This window comes from Polistes canadensis, unplaced genomic scaffold (genome assembly GCF_001313835.1).
Source record: "Polistes canadensis isolate GaletaPanama2010 unplaced genomic scaffold, ASM131383v1 scaffold_23, whole genome shotgun sequence".
NCBI lineage: Eukaryota > Metazoa > Arthropoda > Insecta > Hymenoptera > Vespidae > Polistes > Polistes canadensis.
In genome coordinates, this window is record NW_014569570.1 from 167,594 (window position 1) to 187,063 (window position 19,470).

The 19,470-nt window shown below is 31.6% G+C and overlaps 1 protein-coding gene across 1 annotated transcript in view; it reads right to left on the reverse strand.

Annotated features, from left to right (window-relative positions):
- The window catches only part of LOC106783620 (protein rhomboid-like), a 103,839-nt gene extending 101,179 nt beyond the window's left edge, over positions 1-2,660 (reverse strand). The window contains exon 1 of the mRNA XM_014742312.1: positions 2,321-2,660. The gene's annotated coding sequence lies outside the window, so the exon portion shown is untranslated. The remainder of the gene's footprint in view (positions 1-2,320) is intronic.
- Positions 2,661-19,470: the final 16,810 nt, after the last annotated feature.

A 19,470-nucleotide genomic window follows, 5' to 3' on the forward strand; every position in this document is an offset into this window, starting at 1 on the left:
ATTTATAATAATATTAATTAAAAATGTTTAATTCTATCTTTTATGTCATATATATTTGTTACTAATTTGATTTTACTATTAAACTGGTTATCCGCAATATTTTGACCGATTTATAAATAAATATTCGATATTAAGAGTTTTGATTATTTTTCTTAGGCAATTTTTCGAATAAAATCTAATTCTTTATCTTATCTCATATGGTTTTTAGATAACATCGAACGTATCAACGCTTTTTATAACAGAAAACGTATCTTTTTCTGCACAGTTTCCTTTTTAACATAATATTTTGAGAAACGTATCTAACGTATATAAAAGATTTGGATGTGTACATATATAGATAATTTGATAAAAATATATTGAAATATATTCCTGAGGTAAAAATGTCAATAATTTTTACAAGAAATTTCACATACATGTATCTTTTCGGGAAATCCGTGTAGAAATTATATACAAGAGTGCGACATAATTGAATATACATATACGTTGATAAAGTAGCAAGTAGAGGAGAGAAAATTCGATTCCGGCCGGAAGTAGTACTCGCAAGAAACGTATTACGTATTCCCTTCTCCCCGTAACGGTACCATAAGAGTAGGAGTAGAAGTAGGAAGAGAAAAAGGAACAGGAGGAGAAGTGCAAAAACGTTTTAGGAAAATCTCTCGCAAATATTCATCCCTACGGATTTCAAATAAAATAGCAAAGACCCTTCGGCAAACGATTACGTTCGCCGAAATGGAGTTGCACGATATTTCAACGCTCGTAAATTATACGAAAGCACCGGGGAACTAATTCGAAGTACTGCTTCATCATAGAGGAACTCGGAATCAATTCTACGAATCAGTTCGAGTGTTCGAGTGTAAACTAGAGAATGAATTATCGATAAACCTTTTCAGCCGTTTCTAACATGGCTCTTCTTCTTTATCCTTCACTTTCTTAGCTTCTTCTTCTTCTTTTTCTTTTTCATCATCTGCATATAATGCACGTCATGTATGTATGGTGTTTGTTTGTTTTCTAAATGATATTAACGTTTTTGCGATAATCATATTCCCTTCGATATTTACATCGATCGTGAAAAAGCTAGTTGCACCTGGTTACTATAAAAACTACAATGTTTTCTTTTCTTTTCTTTTCTTTTCTTTTTTGCTTACACATACCCAGCCCCCAACCCTATCACTATACTCATCTTGAATTCAACGAACACGTTCCAGCGTATTTCTTGGCTACATAAGATAAACGACGAATAATTTGATGTGATGTTATGTTACCACGCGTAAAACCACAACACATCATCTCCTCTCCTATCCTCTCCTCTCCTATCCTCTCCTCTCTATTCCACTCTTTATCACTCTATGTTTTCTATCTCTACACCTGCTACATAGATACGAGCTATCGATCTATTCCAACAGCATAATTGGTTACGCATCGAATGTTGAAATAGCCGGAAACTGGATAGAAAATGAGAGCTGAGTAACAGCAATTACGTGGACCGCGATAGTTATGTGTTTGGCTAACAACAACTCGATACCAATTGATTAGTTTATTCGATAGGAAAAACAGTTAAGTGAATGCTCTTAATGGTTTATAATCGAAATTTGTAAAAACGATTAATTTTCTATTCGTAGAGAAAGCGAATCGTATCAAATTACTTCAATTTTTAACTTCATTTCAAATAATATTAATCACTAGAAATTATTTAATATTTTAATTAACGATAATTATTAATATTTTATCGATCGATAATAAATAATTATTCAAACGAGTTTACATTATATGTTATAACATACTTCCTAACCTTGTAAGATAACCTTGAAAAATGTAACGTTAATCCATAATGATGTCAATAATTTATATTACGAACGAGGATAAATTATAAAAATGCAGAAACTTTGATAAAACTTTATCTACGTGGTAACGCGTTACAATTCGATAAATCGATGTATTCGAAATAATACTTTAATGTCAAACTAATAATACTTTTTAAATGCAATGAATATTTCTATGTAACTTCTTATCTTCGTTGATAATATTTATCAACTTAAATATATTGTACATCATTTTAATAATCGATTCGCTATCTCTTATGACCGTGAAACGGTATACGATTAAGGCCAGTAGAAAAATATCTATATCTCTTTCCTGTGGTATCACCTTGAAACCACATCCACAGGATGCAAATAAAACGTTAAATGAAGTAAAAACAAAAATTCCTCGGAGAAAATGAAATGACGATGTTGTTACGTTTCAAATCTATGCATGACAATAGGCATGATAGGCGTAAACATTAAAAAATTAACAGTAACATATTAACAAAAATGCATCATACCTGGTGGAATATTTAACAATAACGTAATCGTCTCATTCTTCTTTTTATCCTTGAATGAAAGTTCTCGGCTTGGTTGTCCAATTGATTGTTAAAAATGACAATGACGATGACGATGAATTTTCGATCATCGATTAGAAAATTTTGTCGAAAAAACACCAAAGATCACTAACATAATATGAACGCAAATAAATCTAGATAAAGAGATAAAAATATAAAATATAAATAAATAAATAGAATAGAATAGATAGAAAGAAGAGTTCGAAAGGAAAGATCGATAAAGATTAAGAACTGTATAGAGATACACTTCGTCGTCCGCGCGTGCACTGACTGACACCGACCTGTCGAGCACGTTACGAGCTTTAGCTTCCTCAGGGGTGGGAGTTGCTTGATAAAAGGGAAGGGGTGGAAGCAACGCGCACACTCACATCACGGGACATCAGGTGACTCACAGTAGCTTTCTTGTCAGTGCGTTGCTATGACGATAGAAGACCACGCGTCGTTTGTAAGATAGGGATGACATTACAGGTATATACACAGAGAGAGAGAGAGAGAGAGAGAGAGAGAGAAAGAGAGAGACAAAGAGCTTCATTTCTGTTTATTCCAAATACTTTTACGTATCTATGTACAAAACCTTTTCTTTCTTATATTTTTCTTGGTTTTCTCTTTTTTCACGAAAGTATGAAAGAAATTTAGGATGTTTTTATTTCGTGTTATTTAAAAAAGAAATGTTATAAGCAGGAATAATTGGAAACATTATCGTGAACTCGGGAATCGATCAAATTTTTCTCGAAATTCTTTTCTCGGATTAAATAAACTCGGTCTCGGGGAAAGCGACATTTATAAGTCAGTATATACATACGTATTAAACATATATATAGAAAGTATTTAGTTTTGATCGCGGTTTAATATCGATAGTCTTGAATTCCGTTAAAGGTTAAATCTGATTGGTTATTCCGAAAGTTTTCTTCCTCTCTCTCTCTCTCTCTCTCTCTAATTTTATCCACTGTTTTTTCAATGTAACACAAGTATATAACCACGTTTCTCCAACTTTTCTTAAGACTTTACGCGATTAAATACATTTTATGTATATATGTATATGTATGTACATAAACAATTAAGTTCTTTAAGTAGAATTCAAAGAGAGTTGATTGAATCGATCAATTATATATTTATTAGATCTAGTAATTATTAATGTCGTTTTTGTTTCACACATTTGCAAAAGTTGTTTTCCATGTATACGTAATAATTATAATAAGTATAACATTATCTTATAAAACGTTTACATAGACAAATAATTGAAATGAATTGTTCAAAAAATTATTCAAACGCACATTGAACAACCTGTTCTTTTGAAACGTCCGTAATTCTCGATCGTTATTACTTTAGACGTTGTATATGTATATATACATAGTGCATACATAAGTGCATACATACGAAAAGTTAATAACACCGCGGCATTGAAAGGAACCGTCGAACTAGCTACATACATATAGCATAGTAGGAGACGGTCAAATAAGCTGATGCTGCAAGAACGTATCCGTGAATACGTAAGCTTTCCATGAAAACGCGACAGCTTTTACGTGATCAGCGCGTTCCGATATCCTTCGAAATTTCCAAGCCTCGAGAGAGAGAGAGAGAGAGAGAGAGAGAGAGAGGGAAAGAGGAAGTAATTCGTATGGAAATAAGTACAAAAGATAGAGATAGAGAGGGAGAGAGAGAGAGAGAAAGAGAAAAAAAAAGAATTATATTAAAAATAAAGGGCGACAAAAAATTTGTTTAAATTATAAAAAATTAAAAAGAAAAAAACAAAGATTCGTTCATTGATTCGATGATTACGACACTGTCGTGTCAGTTTCGGACCGATAATTGCATCATATTAGCTATCTATCTCTAGATTCTCTCAAGCATCAAAAATTAAAGTAGATAAGAAGGAAATGAGTTTGATATTATAAAGAATTCCTTCATAGAGTTAATTGCATCGAGTTATGCAAAAAGCTATCAATCTAAAACTGAGTATATATTTAGTTTGAACATTTTTATTTTAGATATAAAAAAACAAACGATTTATTTTTATTTGGGGAATAGTATAATTAATATTATTTCATAATTTTTCCATTTTTATTTCTTTTTTTTTATAAGCCTAAAGTTATAAAGTGTGGATCGTTAGTTTTTTTTTTTTTTTTTTTTTTTCTCTTTTTTTTTTTTTCCGAGTTAAGAATTTTATTTGTTAAATACAAATCATGAAATCATTGAATACGTAATACCTGCGTTAAATTTGAAGGGATATTTGAAGGTTTGATAAATGTTTACATATCTTTTGACTCCCTAATTAAAAAATCTGTTCTTGCATAAAACATAAAAAAGTTGATTCCACGTAAGATCCTCGATCCCTTTCATATCTCTTTTTCTGTCAATGAAAAAAATATGGAGAAAATGGAGATGAAGAAGAGGCAGAGAGGGAAATACAGAAGGGAAAAAACGGCTTTCATCGTTTCCTCTTCGATGTTTCACCAAGAAAAACATAACTGACGACAGGATAGAAAAGGTATATATCGTATATAAGTATATATGATGTATATATGGTGTATATACGTATATACATACGGGGTGAAAAATTTGAATCGAAACACTTTAACATTCTGCCTTATTCGTAATTTAATTGAAAATTCGTAAAACTAAGTTTTACTATTTAAATGAAATGCGTATAATGATAAGATAATTCTTAACTTAAGATCATTGTTTCGAATATATATTTTGTATTACATAAATAAAAGAACCAGCTCTTAATTCTATATGCAAAAAAGTATTACCTTTTTATAAATGTTAATACTTATTAAAATAATTAAAATATCGTGAAAAGCCATGTACACATTTAATCTATAAAAATCTAATAGAAGTCGTAATGAACAGATAGAAACACGGTGAAAGGATATTTTGATAGGAATATTTTTATAAAAACATCTACTAAATAAATACGTTTTCCACGTGCCAGAGGTAATACATTTTACAGGAAATTGTACAGAGATAAAAAGATTATGCATTTCATTACTACATGTAACTTGTTTGAAAAAAAAAAAAGAAAATATTAAAATGTCTCGTGAAATTTTCTTCATAGGAACAAAAATAAAAGAAAAGGAAAATTTATCACCGTGTCAGATTGAAATGACCCACCCCGTACGTACATAGAAATAATACTGAAAAGTATTTTATGTTCTCTTTTCCCTTTTGATTCGTCAACGTCTGGCAATGTTTAAATGCAAACGCGTTCTACTATACTTCTCCGCCATTAACGTCGAAATGACTGAAAGCACAGTAATTAGATCGCCGCGTACAAAGTACCCCTACTTGGTTTACCATCCTACATTTATAGATTCTCTTGCACACAGTACTTACTTTGATCATTTTGTCTTTGTGCTTTTCGCAGGATATTTTTATTCTTATTCTCTTCTTCATCTTTTTATTTTCTTTTTTTTTGTATTTTTCTTTTTTTTTTAATCGTCTCGAGGACGAATGCGAAGGAACGGTCAAAGGTCCCTTCTCAGTGATTAGAAGGGTGAAAGAAAGAAAGAAATAGAAAGGGGTTAAAGTGAAAGGAAAGGAAGAGGAAAAGGAAAAGGAAGATAGAGGACATTATTGGGCTCGTGTGTTAACGAAATGCGGAGGAAAAATAAGTTGAGATCGAATTGAGGATATAATGCAATGATAATTCCTTCATATGGAAAAGGATGGAAATAAAAAGGGTGAGATGAGGCGGGGGAAACTGTATTTTTACGAGGTTCCTTTTCTTTCTTTCATTCTTTTTCACCTTTTTTCCTTTTTCCTTTCGATCTTCGCTAAACGATTCCAATGTAATTTATATGCATATCAACGTGAACAAAATGTAGAATATATATAAGTGAAAGAGAGAGAAAGAGGAAGGATGAGAAGAGAGAGAGAGAGAGAGAGATAGAACAATTTTACGTACGACGTAACTTTTTAATTGTGTTTGCATAACCGTCGAAAACATCACGATAGATATATACGATTAATTGTAAGTTAGAATTTATTATACGAATAATAAGTATTATATATATAGTATAAATATAATATTTTTGTTAAATATACAAATATATGACGTTTGTTATTCTGTTTATGTAACTTTATAATATCGTGTCTTTGGATAATCGCCGATAGCATTACTGTAAATTTACGACAAATAGTAAGTTACAATTTATGCTAATAATTTTTGTTAAATATTCTTAATAAGACATTTGTAATTTGAATTATGTAACTTTCTAATATTTATTTCGGATAATCGTCAAAAGTATGACGATAAATATTATATATATATACGATTAATATAAATGTGTGAAAATTTATTAAACGTTAATAATGTTATATGCTTATAGATAACATATTTGTTACACATAAGAGATTAAAACATTTGTAATTCTAATGACGTTATATAATCTTTTAAATGCAGAGATCACTAACAATCCAATTCTAGAAATTTGGTTAAGCCGGAACAAGCACTTAAAATGAAGCTAAGTGGATGGATTTTAGTACAAGTGTTTTTTACGAAAAAGACGAGTAGACATACTTACTTACTTATCGTATAATACCTTCTACCTTTCTTTCTCTCTCTCTCTCTTTCTCTTTTTTTTTGGTTCCATCGTTCAACTTTCTCTCATGTCCAACAAATTTAATAGAATTACACAAAAATACATTTCTCTGCTTAAAATTGTCAAGCGGATATCTTTCGTGGCACCGACCAAGAATATCTTTCGTGACGTTTCGTGTGGAATGGCGCCTCATTTTCATCCCGTTGTCGTGAACGTTCTAAAGGAAACATAAAAATATGCGTTTCTATGTTGCATCTAGTTGAATCTAGGAGGAAAAAAGGTATCCGGTTTACAAAGAAAATATATATACATGTATATATTTCAAAAATAAAGAAGAAAAAAGAGAGAGAAAATATGGACACGCACCATAACTCTGTGTGCCCCGAGCTTTATCAGAAAAGCTGCAAAGGAAAGACACGAATTCAACGTTCCCTTTTATTATACACCGACGCATCATTTCTCTGCCCATTGAATCCTTTCAGAAAGCTTCGCTTTTAAGAAACTTTTTATATATTATATCTATCTATATGATATACTTTCTCCTACTTACACATACATACATATCTACCTATCCACCTACCTATCTACTACCTAACTTCAAGTCATTCGTGAAATTTTCAAACGAATTCGAAGAAGAATTCACGAGTTGACATTTCGAATACTGCTCTATAGTTTATTATACGCATACATAATACATACACACACATATATATATATATACAATATGACATATCCACGTTGATAAATCATCGGAACAACTCGATGTTATATTTATTTCCATTACATTTTGTTTCTCTTGTTCACTTTGCAGTAACATTTATAGAAAAACTAAAACTACTAACTTGTGAATACTAGTATAAAGTATATTTTTCTATAGTATATATATTATTGTTTCGTAGAGCAACCTTTACATATACATATATACGTATAATTTTTGTTTCAAATTTCTATCGATGAAAAATAAATATAAAAGGAGAAAAAATATAAGGAGAGAGAAATAAAAAGAGAATGTGAGGTAAAGAGGGAAGGAAGAGAGGAACGATAGAAAGAAATGAGAAAAGTTTTTCGTACGAATGAAAAGCTTTATGCTTGTATTATCCGTCACGGTAGGACTAGGATGACGTTTTTGAAAGAATAAAGAGAAAGAGGAAAAGGAATCGCGATCGAGGAGAAATCGAGGCGATCTCGTTAATGGCAAGCCAGAGGCATCGAACCCGGGGCCTCGATTCGACGCACATTTGAAAAAGCTTTCCGCCTTGTCGTCCGCTCGGATTTGTGTCAACCGCGACGCGAGCCGGCAGCCACCACCGAGAAAGAGAAAGAGAAAGAGAAAGAGAGAATGGGAGAGAGAGAGAGAGTGGAAAACTTTACGAGAGCATCGAAAGCTTCGAGTTGAAGTGCCTGTCGATATTCGCGAACACGTTAAATTACGAGAAGTTCCTTTCGTTTCCGTGAAACCCTTCAGACAACAACAACGAGGGCGACAAAGACTACCAAACTCTTTTACTTATTCCTTATAATTTCTGTCTATTCATTTTACTTGTTATCGTTTCCACAGTTGTGGAAGAATCTCTTAACGAATGAGGTTACGTATACCAAGAATTCTGATGTAACTATTGTATAATGTTTCCAAATCAATTCGTTTCCGAATAAAACAAAAATTCTCTAACTTGTGTTGAAATCAAGTGCTTTATTGGAACTAAGTAAGTAAATGGTAATTGAAGGTAAGGTTTATTAAAGTCAAGAGAGTTGATTTTGGAGTGCTGTGTAGAGCAGATTTTTACGAAAGGAAAACTTACGAAAGGGTGGGGGTTTGTTTTAGAAAGTTGCTAGGGGTTTGGAAAAGGGTCTGCAGGAATTGAAGAACTTGCATTAAAAAGCATAAGCGGAGATAAGAGAGCTTTTGTGATGATGTGAATATGGTCTAAGTTCAACAGTCAACAACGATGTGTATTGTAGTTACGATAATAACGATGATAATAATAATATGAAAGCTTTAAAAAAATGTACAACTAAAGAAGAGAAGGTCTATTTATTTAAATGCTAAAGATTATGATGATTAAAACCTGCAAAATAGTCAGAAAAGTGGTAAACACCTAACAATAAGTTTCATAAACTACCACTTACCACCATCAGCCTAACACTTACCGTACCCGTGTATTCCAAAATATATATTTTGAGAAATCCGAGTAGAATATTATAATAACGATGATAATAATAATTAAAATTAGTAGAGTAACGCTATTATAATAACAAAATAACAAACACAAAATATATCTTATCATGAAATTACATAAACATGGAGTATCAATAAAAAAAAAGTCCGATCTATTTCTTACTTAAATAAAAATATAATTCAAATAAAATTGTAGTACTATTAGGGTGTCTGCCTGTCTGCCTGCGTGTATCGCGCGTGTATGTGCTAATGGGTACGTGTACACGTATGTGTAAGAGAAAAGGGGGTGGGGGGTTAGAAGTATAGCACTGTTTAATCGTATGCACATAATGCGAGATTAGACGTGCTCTCGAAAATTAATATCACGTGGTAGGTACTCCTCGCTACGCATCGCGGTCTCCACTTAACGTCCGCTGATATTCTCCTTCCTATCTCGTGTAAACAGCCGCGAAGAACTCGCACGACGGAAATCTCGCTTTCTCGGCTTTGCGGTACTACTACCACCACTACAACTACTTTTACTACTACTGCTACTATTATTGCTATTACTACCACCACCATTATCACTACCACCAACATCCCTATCATCATAGGAAGCGCAAGGACGTTTATTCGATGCTGCAATAGTACACCAAACCACCCTCCCCCCCCCTTAACATTCCCTCCTCCTCCCACTATCCTATCCTTATATGTATATACTATTCTCTCTACAGGATAGATACAAGATAGACCACCTGGCGTATTTGCGTATGACCAGCTACACGCATCTAGAGCTTTCCAAGCTACCAAGAGGCTGGACGAATAGAGAGGAAATGAATCAAGACTGTGTAACTAGAAATAGCAAATAATTGGAGAACTAATGGAATAGTATATACTCGTCCTCGTTTCCTACTAACATTATTATTATTATTATTATCATCGTTTAAATCTCTTCAAAAGAAATTCTATAAATTAATCAACGATTCTGTTCTCTCGTTCATTCGCTTAATCGATTTCTTGCTCGTTCGTCAAAAATGATCTTTCATTCGGGTATTTTCAAATGGATTTGATAATTTATAAGTTAGATTTTAAACAAAGCTTAAACCAATCGGGTTTTACCCCTTATATTAGTTAGCTATTAAATAAATCCTGAAGATATTAGTCTCTCATCTATCTTGAAATGAATTACGATCGAATAATCTGATTTCGTTAATAACCTCTCTCTTTTCCTAGTTTATTTTTTGTTTTTTTTTTCTTTTTTATCTTTTTTATTTCTTTTCTCTAAAAACGCGAATTTTCGTTCGGTCTTACTCCATTTAAGTAATACGAAGACGATGAAAGATGGCAAAGAAATGTAAACGCGATCTATGTACAGTAACGAACGAAAGTATTAGCACAGATTTCATTTTCCTATTACGTACTTTATGTAAAACTGTACATTTTAGAGTAAAAATTATTTGTAACTATTAAAGATTATATATATATATATATATATATATATATATATTTTTTTTTTCTTTGCATTACACACTCATTTATTTAATCTCGGTTGCTTATTACAACTTGTCAAATTTTACATTAAAGAAAAAAAATAAATATATTTTTACAAAGTTACAGTTGATCACGTAGAAAAATTTAATCTATGCCAATACTTTTGTCCAACGTTGTATACATATATATATATATATATATGCGGATTTTAAAATTGGCTTGGGTAAAATAGTTGGCCAGATTTTCATAAAAATCTCACCGATCGAGAATGAAAAGTTAATTTCTCGTCTCTCTTTCCCTCTCCCTTTTTTTCTTCTTTTTTTTTTTTTACTCTCTTTTATACCAGGTCAGTTGAGAACACTCGAGCTTGAGCGAGGAGATGAGAGATTGGGCGATTAATAACGCGAGCCGTCTCTTTCGACGAAATAATTGCCCGGACCGTAAATTCAAGCGTAATTTGCTTCGGCTTGCTTTACCGTTGGCTATGATTTTTCAGATCACGATATAGATTTCATAGATTTCAATCATGTTTCACCAACGAGATATCTACAACGCTTGAGAACATTGAATCTATTGAAATTTAATTTTCTCATGAAAGACAACTCCAATAGAAATAATTATAATAAATACGAAGTGCAAATTTTGATTAAAAATGATTCATATAAAGTGCATTGGCTTCCAAGCTTTCTTTATTAGTTTTACTCTTTTTTTTTCTACTTTTTGAAGTGTAACTTCATTACTTACATTAATTACAGTAGAACGCTTTGAGGTGAATACAGCGTTTTTTACTCATTACTCATTGCTCATTGCTTTTTGTTAGAGGAGTAAATTCTTTTCTATATAATAGTTACACGTACACTCTTGGTTTTTCTTCTTTTTTCTTTCTTTTTCTTTTATTCTTGGTTCTTCCATTTTGTGTAGTAATATAATAAGATATTTTTCTATATTAAAAAGAACAAGGTCAATTTCAATAATAACATTTGAACATTTTATTTTGTTAGAAAAATATCAAATTTACATATTAATAAAATTTTATATTATTCATCAAAAGTTTGTTATACATTTACTGCATAAAAATATACAATATAATTATTCAATAATAATTGTTCATTATTTTTATCAAAATAATCGACAAAATGTAATTTCTTGTTTGGTCGAAAATTTATTTAGGTAATAAAATGAATATATTGACAACTTGTTTGATAGAATAAAATAGAGAGATAGAGAGAGAGAGAGAAGAGAAAATAATAGGCAATAGAGATAAAAAGAACTTTCATACCATAAGTTATCCTTTATCTAAACGTTCCACGCGCTAACATATCTATCGAAGGTATCGATCCTAGAAAAATGTAACTTTACTTTCCTTAAATCTTACAAACGCAAAGTCGAAAAACCCCGTAGAAAGGAAAAAAAAAAACAAACAAAAAGTAAGAAAGAAAGAGAATAGGATAAAAAAAACAGACGAAGGAACGTAAATCTTGATAGGTAAATTCTTCCCTTTTCGTGTCGTAAAGCACACATTCATACTTATATCACATAATACATGCACGCACACGTAGACACATATATTATACGCTTTTACAGGTAATGTATTTTCTCGGCCGATGTCCACGGCGGGCGCCATCTTCTTTCCACTTCTTGTAGGTCCCTTTTTTTGTTCTGTTCTTTTTTTTTTTTTTTATTTGAGCGAATGGTTGAAGTAAAGGGTGGAAACTGAAGGTTCGTTGGATGGATGGCAGTAAAGGGGATGAAGGAAAGGGGTAGTTGTTTCGCATAAGAGCGGTAACGGAACGTGATTTACGGGTCGAAAATAGAGGCGGGCAAGTGAAAAGCTTTTAGTCCTTGGTACGTTGGCAAATATGTGACTAACCTGGGCCGCATCGCATTGCATCGCATCGCATTGGGATGCGAGCAGGTCAGCACCAGCTTTCATCCACCTGTGTAATCGTTCCTCTCTTTCGTCATCTCATTCTCTCTCTTTCTCACGATCTGCGTGATATGTATATGTGCGCGCGCGCGTCTAAGTCTGTGTGTCCTCCTTATCACCTACTTCTATCTCTTTTTCTCTCGCTAGCACGATTTCATCTCGAGAGCGTACGACCGAATTCCGTCAACAGCCCTTCCTGTTCCTATCCAAAACGGGTTCGTTTTCTCGTCAAGGAAGAAACTTTAACGTTACCAGGAGTTTACAGATATTATTACCTTTGATATAGAAATTATATATGTTAAAATGTTGAAAATTAAACAGAAATAATGATTCTTTTATTATCTAGTTTTAAAGTTAGAAATTTTCCTTTTTTTCATATTTTAACGGTAATACAAAATAGTAATACAGATTTTTTTTATCTTTTCTTTTTTTTTTTTAAGCAAACGTATGAGCGAACACACAGTTCTGTCCGCGTTTCACGCGTTTCTCAATGTTTCCTTGAGTGCGTTTTATTATCCACGAATATTTTGAATGTAGTTATTTTTGTTTATACCAGTTGGTGTACAACCACTCATTATTTTACCACAGTAGCCTCTTTTGTGATTCTATTTTACACGACGCACGCTAGGGACATTGTCCAGGAAGATAATAAAAACTTGTTTTCTCTTTCGTCGAATATATATATATTATGTACATATATATATATATATATATATACATATATTTATATATGTGTATATAATACTACATCTTTCCATTTGTCTCTTGCTTGCTTCTCCACAAGAAACGAAGCTAATTTAAAAATTGCAAAGAATCCCTTGACGCGCTACTGCGTATCTTTATATATATATATATATATATGTATGGACGTGTGTATTTATATATGTATGAGTAGAATGTACATATATCAAGCGAATTAGTCAGAAACTTGACTGAAAATAAGGTTTTCGTTAGTAGTTACATACTTGAAAACAACGTGATTAGAGACAATGCCAGAGTTATATACCACCACCAAATTATTATAATTATTATTATTATTATTATTACCATTATTATTACTACTATTATTACACGGAAAAACACCCTTTATTTATTTTCATTAACTTTCATTTCGTCATAACGTGTCCGCGAAACAACATCAAAAACGCGGAATCTTTGAAGGAATAATATCGCGTGCTTGATATTGTTGTTTTATTTTATTTGATGTTTTCTAATTTATAGGTATTAACGCGTGTAACAAAAATCAAAATATTATATTACACGAATATTTATTAACAAAATGTGACGATGATGATATCCTTTTATTTATTTTATTTGATATTTTATTCGTTGCCTCGATATCGTTGCAATCGCTATTGGTACACGAGTATCAGAGAAAGAGAGAGTAGCAATTTAAATAACAAACTAAAAAAAATATAAACGTAAAGGCAGTGATACAAAACGAATACACACACACACACACACATATATATATATAAGCAAAGAAACAAAATCGGATAACGCGTAGTCTGTTTGTCTATAAGCCAACGTGGCGTAGCACGAAAAATGTTTTCGCATATAAGCGGATTGATTTCAATCATTCCACCTACCCCACTATTCCTTTCCCTTCCCTTCCTTGTCATTCTTTGTAGCGTGTATGTGTGTGCAGTAAGGGAGAGGGAGAGGAGAATGTAGGAGTATTTTTTATTTTTGTTATTAACGGTATATTTTTTCTTCCATTCTTTAATCTTCTTCTTCTTTTCTTTTTTTTTTTCTTTTTCGTTCTTTTCATTTCTTCCCTCTTATTTTGTATTAATTTTGGTCCTTTTTCTCTTTTTAATTCACAAGCCCGCAGGGTTCTTCACCGTCGGTTGAATAAAACAGTATTTCGGTATTTCAAGCGCGGAGCCTTTCAATCGGTTCGTTTGCCCGCTCGATTTCCACGTTACTATGGTTCGGCATCGACGATGCGTGGATTAGTTTGTAATACGAAAAGAGTGGCTGGCCTATTCGAAAAGAGGAGCAAGAGAAGAGAACACTATACTACTCTGGCAACTGAAGAGAGATAGTAAAAGAGATAGTGTGAGATTGAGAGAGAGAGAGAGAGAGAGAGAGAGAGAGAGAGAGAGAGAGAGTGAGGAGAAGGGGATGGGGAGTGAAAAAAGTATGCACTCGAAAAGCATCGAACGAGTTCAATTTGTTTCAACCGATGTGCTCGTCTGTCTATTCGGTGTAAGAGTCGAACCTCTATAGTAACTCTATTCGAAATTTGCCTAGTGAAAAAAAGAAAAAAAAAAAAAGAAAAAATTGGGTGGGAGTAGAGAATATCCTATCGATGGAAAAAGGGGGAGGTAGGGAGGGAGAGAAATAGTGATACCAGAGTAGCAGCAATCAATTCGGCTAGATGAGTACTCGTTTTGTTTTATGAGAAAAAGTTTTCAATACTTTAATAGAGATATTGAATGAAATTGAACAGAAATTTTCAACTAATATCTGTATGTATACCTTATATATATATATATATATACATATTATTTGTTTATATAATTTTATTTATTTTTTATTTATTTTCTTTTACATGAAATAACACAAGTGATAAGGTTCATAAAATTGAACCACGTATAAAAGGGAAATAAAGAAAGATAAAGGGTATTTTTCGTTATTGTGTTTTATTCACGGTAGCAAAGTCAACGCGATTTGGTGAATAAAAAAGTTCGTTTCTTTTGTCTAACCCGCGGGTCACATATGGAAATTTTTGAAAAATTCGACAAAAATATGCATTCTGTTTTACTATACTAGGAAAAATCGCGTTGACGGAATTCACGCATCCAATAGACCCTCTCTATATATCTCTATCTCTCTCTTTCTATCTATCTCTATCTCTATCTCTATCTATCTATCTATCTCTTTCTCTCTTTTATTTCATTCTCTTTCACTCTTCTTTATGGATAAGAGAGAACTTGTTGCCACATACCAACAATGTGCGATATATAAGGTATAGTGGAAGATTGAAAAATACCATGAGCTAGAGAGCTTATAAGAGAGAGAGAGAGAGAGAGAGAGAGAGAGAGAGAGAGAGAGAGAAGGAAACGCGTTTGAGTTCACAAACGTTCTTGGAAGAGAATCTAAACTCGTGCAAAATTGTTCAAAGCTTCGAGATCACTCGAGGTGCTGTTTTAGTAGATACGATACATACGCTCAAAAAGCGCATGTGTCTGTATAAATATAAAAGAAAAAGAGAAAGAAGAAAAAAAAATAAATCTTTATGCGAGAAAAGTATAAAAGAAAAAAAATTAATTTCTATTTTAATGTAATTTAATATTTTTTAGAGATATTCAAGACGATTCGTAGACAAAAGTATACAAATAAAGAAAGAAGATAGATTTAAAAAGTACACGCGTGTCTGTGATCATTCTTAACAAAATACGACATAGGAGAAAACTTTTTTCTTTTTTCCTTTTCTTTTTTAATTTAATTAAATTTAAATATATTTTTTCAGTGTTTTCAAATAACTCGTAAAAAAAAACAAAAATGGAAGGATAACATAAGTTTAAAAAGAAAACATTTATTCTAACGACGTACTACATAAAAAAGCGCATACACATATATATATATATTACTTTTTATATCCGGAAAAAATAAACGATAACTTTAGTAATAAGTTTTAGAAGAACTTTTTTAATGTTTTATCCGGTTCACGTTACATTACATTTGTGTATACATACAACAAACACACGTGTATATGTATATGAATACATATATACATATCCCACGTAATCAATCGTCTTATTGTTTTCCTTTTCATCGTAGTACAGGGCAGTTAGCAGGAAAATAAAGGAGCTCTCTCGTGAGGGTTGGAAGTGAAACTGAAAAGAGGGAAAACTCTGCCGTGATTGGTCGGCAAACTCGAAAGAGAAGTTCCTTTAGCCGTGATCCTATTGTCACTGCCTATTGTACTCTCCAAAAACGTTCACGTTGTCCTACGTTTCTCTCTCTCTTTCTCTTTCATATACACATATATACATATACATACACACGTACATACTATACCGACACGTTGATCACTTCCAGTTTACCCCTTTTGCCTCTCCACTTCACTCCACCCATTCGTTTCCAGTTCGTTTTCAAAGCTGGCTCGTAATAATCGCAAGTACTTGCCAGAAGCTTACCAAACCGTATCGTCGAGTGTCCTAATCGATTTCAACGTAGAATTTCTGGCTCACTCATTCTTTTCCTCTTTCTCTTTCTCATTCTTTCTTTTTATTCTTTCCTCCTTTCTTTATTTTTTCTCTCTTTCTCTCTCTCTCTCTCTCTCTCTCTCTCTCTCTTTCTCTCTGTCTGTTTTCTCCTTTTTAGGGAACCTTTCTTTATTACACAAAATGGTGATGGTTGACTTCCACACGACGAATATCGAGGCCAAGTGTCGAACTTTTTTGTTCGAATCTTGTAACTTTAATAAAATGCTTTTAAAATATAATAAATGGGAAAGAATAAAATATTTTATATTTTAAAATATCGTCTGAAAGAGTGTTTCCTTTACTTTTCTTTTCTTTTTTTTTTTTCTTTCTTTTTTAATATTATAAAGAAATATTTTTTATACGTTCTAAAATGGATCGAATGAAAGCATCAACTAACTCTTAAAACTTATTACGCTATAATCACGCCTAATCCGATGCTATTAAAAGAATATCGTCTTTATCCATAATAGTATATTTTCCTTCTTTTCTCTAATCCTTCCTTTTTTTTTTTCTTCTTCTTCTTTTCTTCTTATATTAAAGTGGAAAACACGGAAATGTATAAAAATAAGTACAATGAGCATTTGTAATTTTGTTATTACGCGTTCTGAAAATATTAAATGAATGATATTCTCTGTATATAATATATAAATTATTATTATTATTATTATTATTATTATTATATATTGAATATATATTATAGTATAGAATTGATATTATTTATTTAATTTTATTTTAGGAACGTGGATGAGTTGAAAAGTTTTATTTTTGCGTTTTGTTTAAATAAAAATGTTCTTTTTTGTTTAAGCTCAAAACTTTTCAACTAACCCTCGTATAACATAAATTATTAATTCGCATAAACGTAAAAAAATGTATAAAGCTGACGGTAAACTTATTCGAATTATAAGATGTTTGAATTCACACATTTCGTTTCTTACCAAAGATTAAATCTTCAACTTTGACCATTTCACAATTTGTTGTTCTTTGTTTAAAGTCTTGAAAGAGTAAAAGTTATAGTGTCTTCCGATGGTAAAAACAGTAAGAAGAAAAAAGTGATCGGAAGGAAGTCGAACGAACAAGAAGATAAAGAAAGATCTGTGAAGCGAGTTCTCTGAACCCCAATGGCACAGAAAAGAGAGAAAAAGATAAAAGGATTCTAGGTAGTTCTCGTAGAGATGTTTACAGATCGAAAGAAAAAGAAATTCGGCTTGTTTATCCACGGACTCGCCGAAACATTCGTAACACATACATAAATAGTGTTAAAACAACATTCCCTTCTGTCTTTACTACACTCATATTGCTTTTCCTATGTTTTTCGATATCTCATTATAATGTCTCTCTTACTATCATTTAATAGGATTTGATCTTTCTGGAAATACATTAAAATTAATGAAGTACTGGCATTTATTAGGTTAGTATATTTGTAGTATTTATTATTATTTATTAATAGTCACTCTTGTTCAAAGAATTTTAATACAAGGATTAACACGATTTCGTGAGTGTATCGAAAAGTTTTGAGCCTAGTATAGAAATCATTTTTTAATTAAGTCTAATTCGTTTCTTTTTTTTATATTTATAAAAAGAAATATAAATATTTTTGTTGATTGAGAATTAAAACTTCTTAACTCATTCTTGTAGATATAATTAAACGTGTCGATCTTATAAGGAAAACATTAGAATACTTTGGTTTCTTTATTGAATGTTTTATACGATTAATATCTTTAAACATTTACAATCGGTATTTTAATTATATGATCAGTATTACACGTATTGATGCAAACAATTTCAGTACTTTAAATATATTGTTACTATTAATATAACAATAGTAAAATATAAGTATATAAGTAGTATCAATGTTTGGAGCGTTTATATTGAAAGTGGTGTAAGTCCATTTGTAGCCCGTAAGTATACATCGGTTTAATAAAATACGCCTAAAAAAATGTCTATAATCAAATTACATATTAATAAGACAATAGAAACATTGCCAGACTTCAAATAATTTGCCTAAATTTTCTAATTAATAGATATGTTAACCTTTCATTTTCTCGAAACAAGAGAATATGGACTTACACCACTTTCTAAATAAACATCGACACTATTCTGTTTCTAATATGAGTATCTACCGTCTGTTTAAAATACTTATCAAAAATGTTTTAATTTAAATAATGTAAGATTAACTAAAAAAAAAAAAAAAAAGTAATATTTGTGTAAAATTTGGCCACAAATTTCTATAGCCAGTACTTTAATTAATAAACCATTATGCTAATTTAGCGAAGAGATATGAATCATTTGAAAACTCGTGTATCGACTGACTTATGGGTAACATTTTATAACAATTTTAAAAAAAGCAATTTAACTTTTTGATAAAAAAAAAGTTAAAAAATAAATGTAAGAAATATAAATAAAAGATCGTGGAGAAATCATCGAAGAAATATAAAATTGTTATTGTCGTTTAATTCAATTTACCGTACTATTAGTGAGGTCGTAGGAAAAATGTTAGTAAGTATACTTCTCGTTGAAGTAGGTAATGTGTATCACCATAGGTCTCCTCTCCTACGTAGGTACGTTTATATCTAGGAATTTTCACAGTAGTCGGCTTATACGGTGGTGCAATAAATACAAGTGTTTCGTGGAATTACTACGGTGCTTTAGCTGTCAGGAACAATGCGCTTGCATTACACGTTAAAGCTCGCGGTATCATCGAGCACTTTTTCCAATGGTAACCAGAATTGGCTGACTGACATATGCTCTTTTCTCGATAT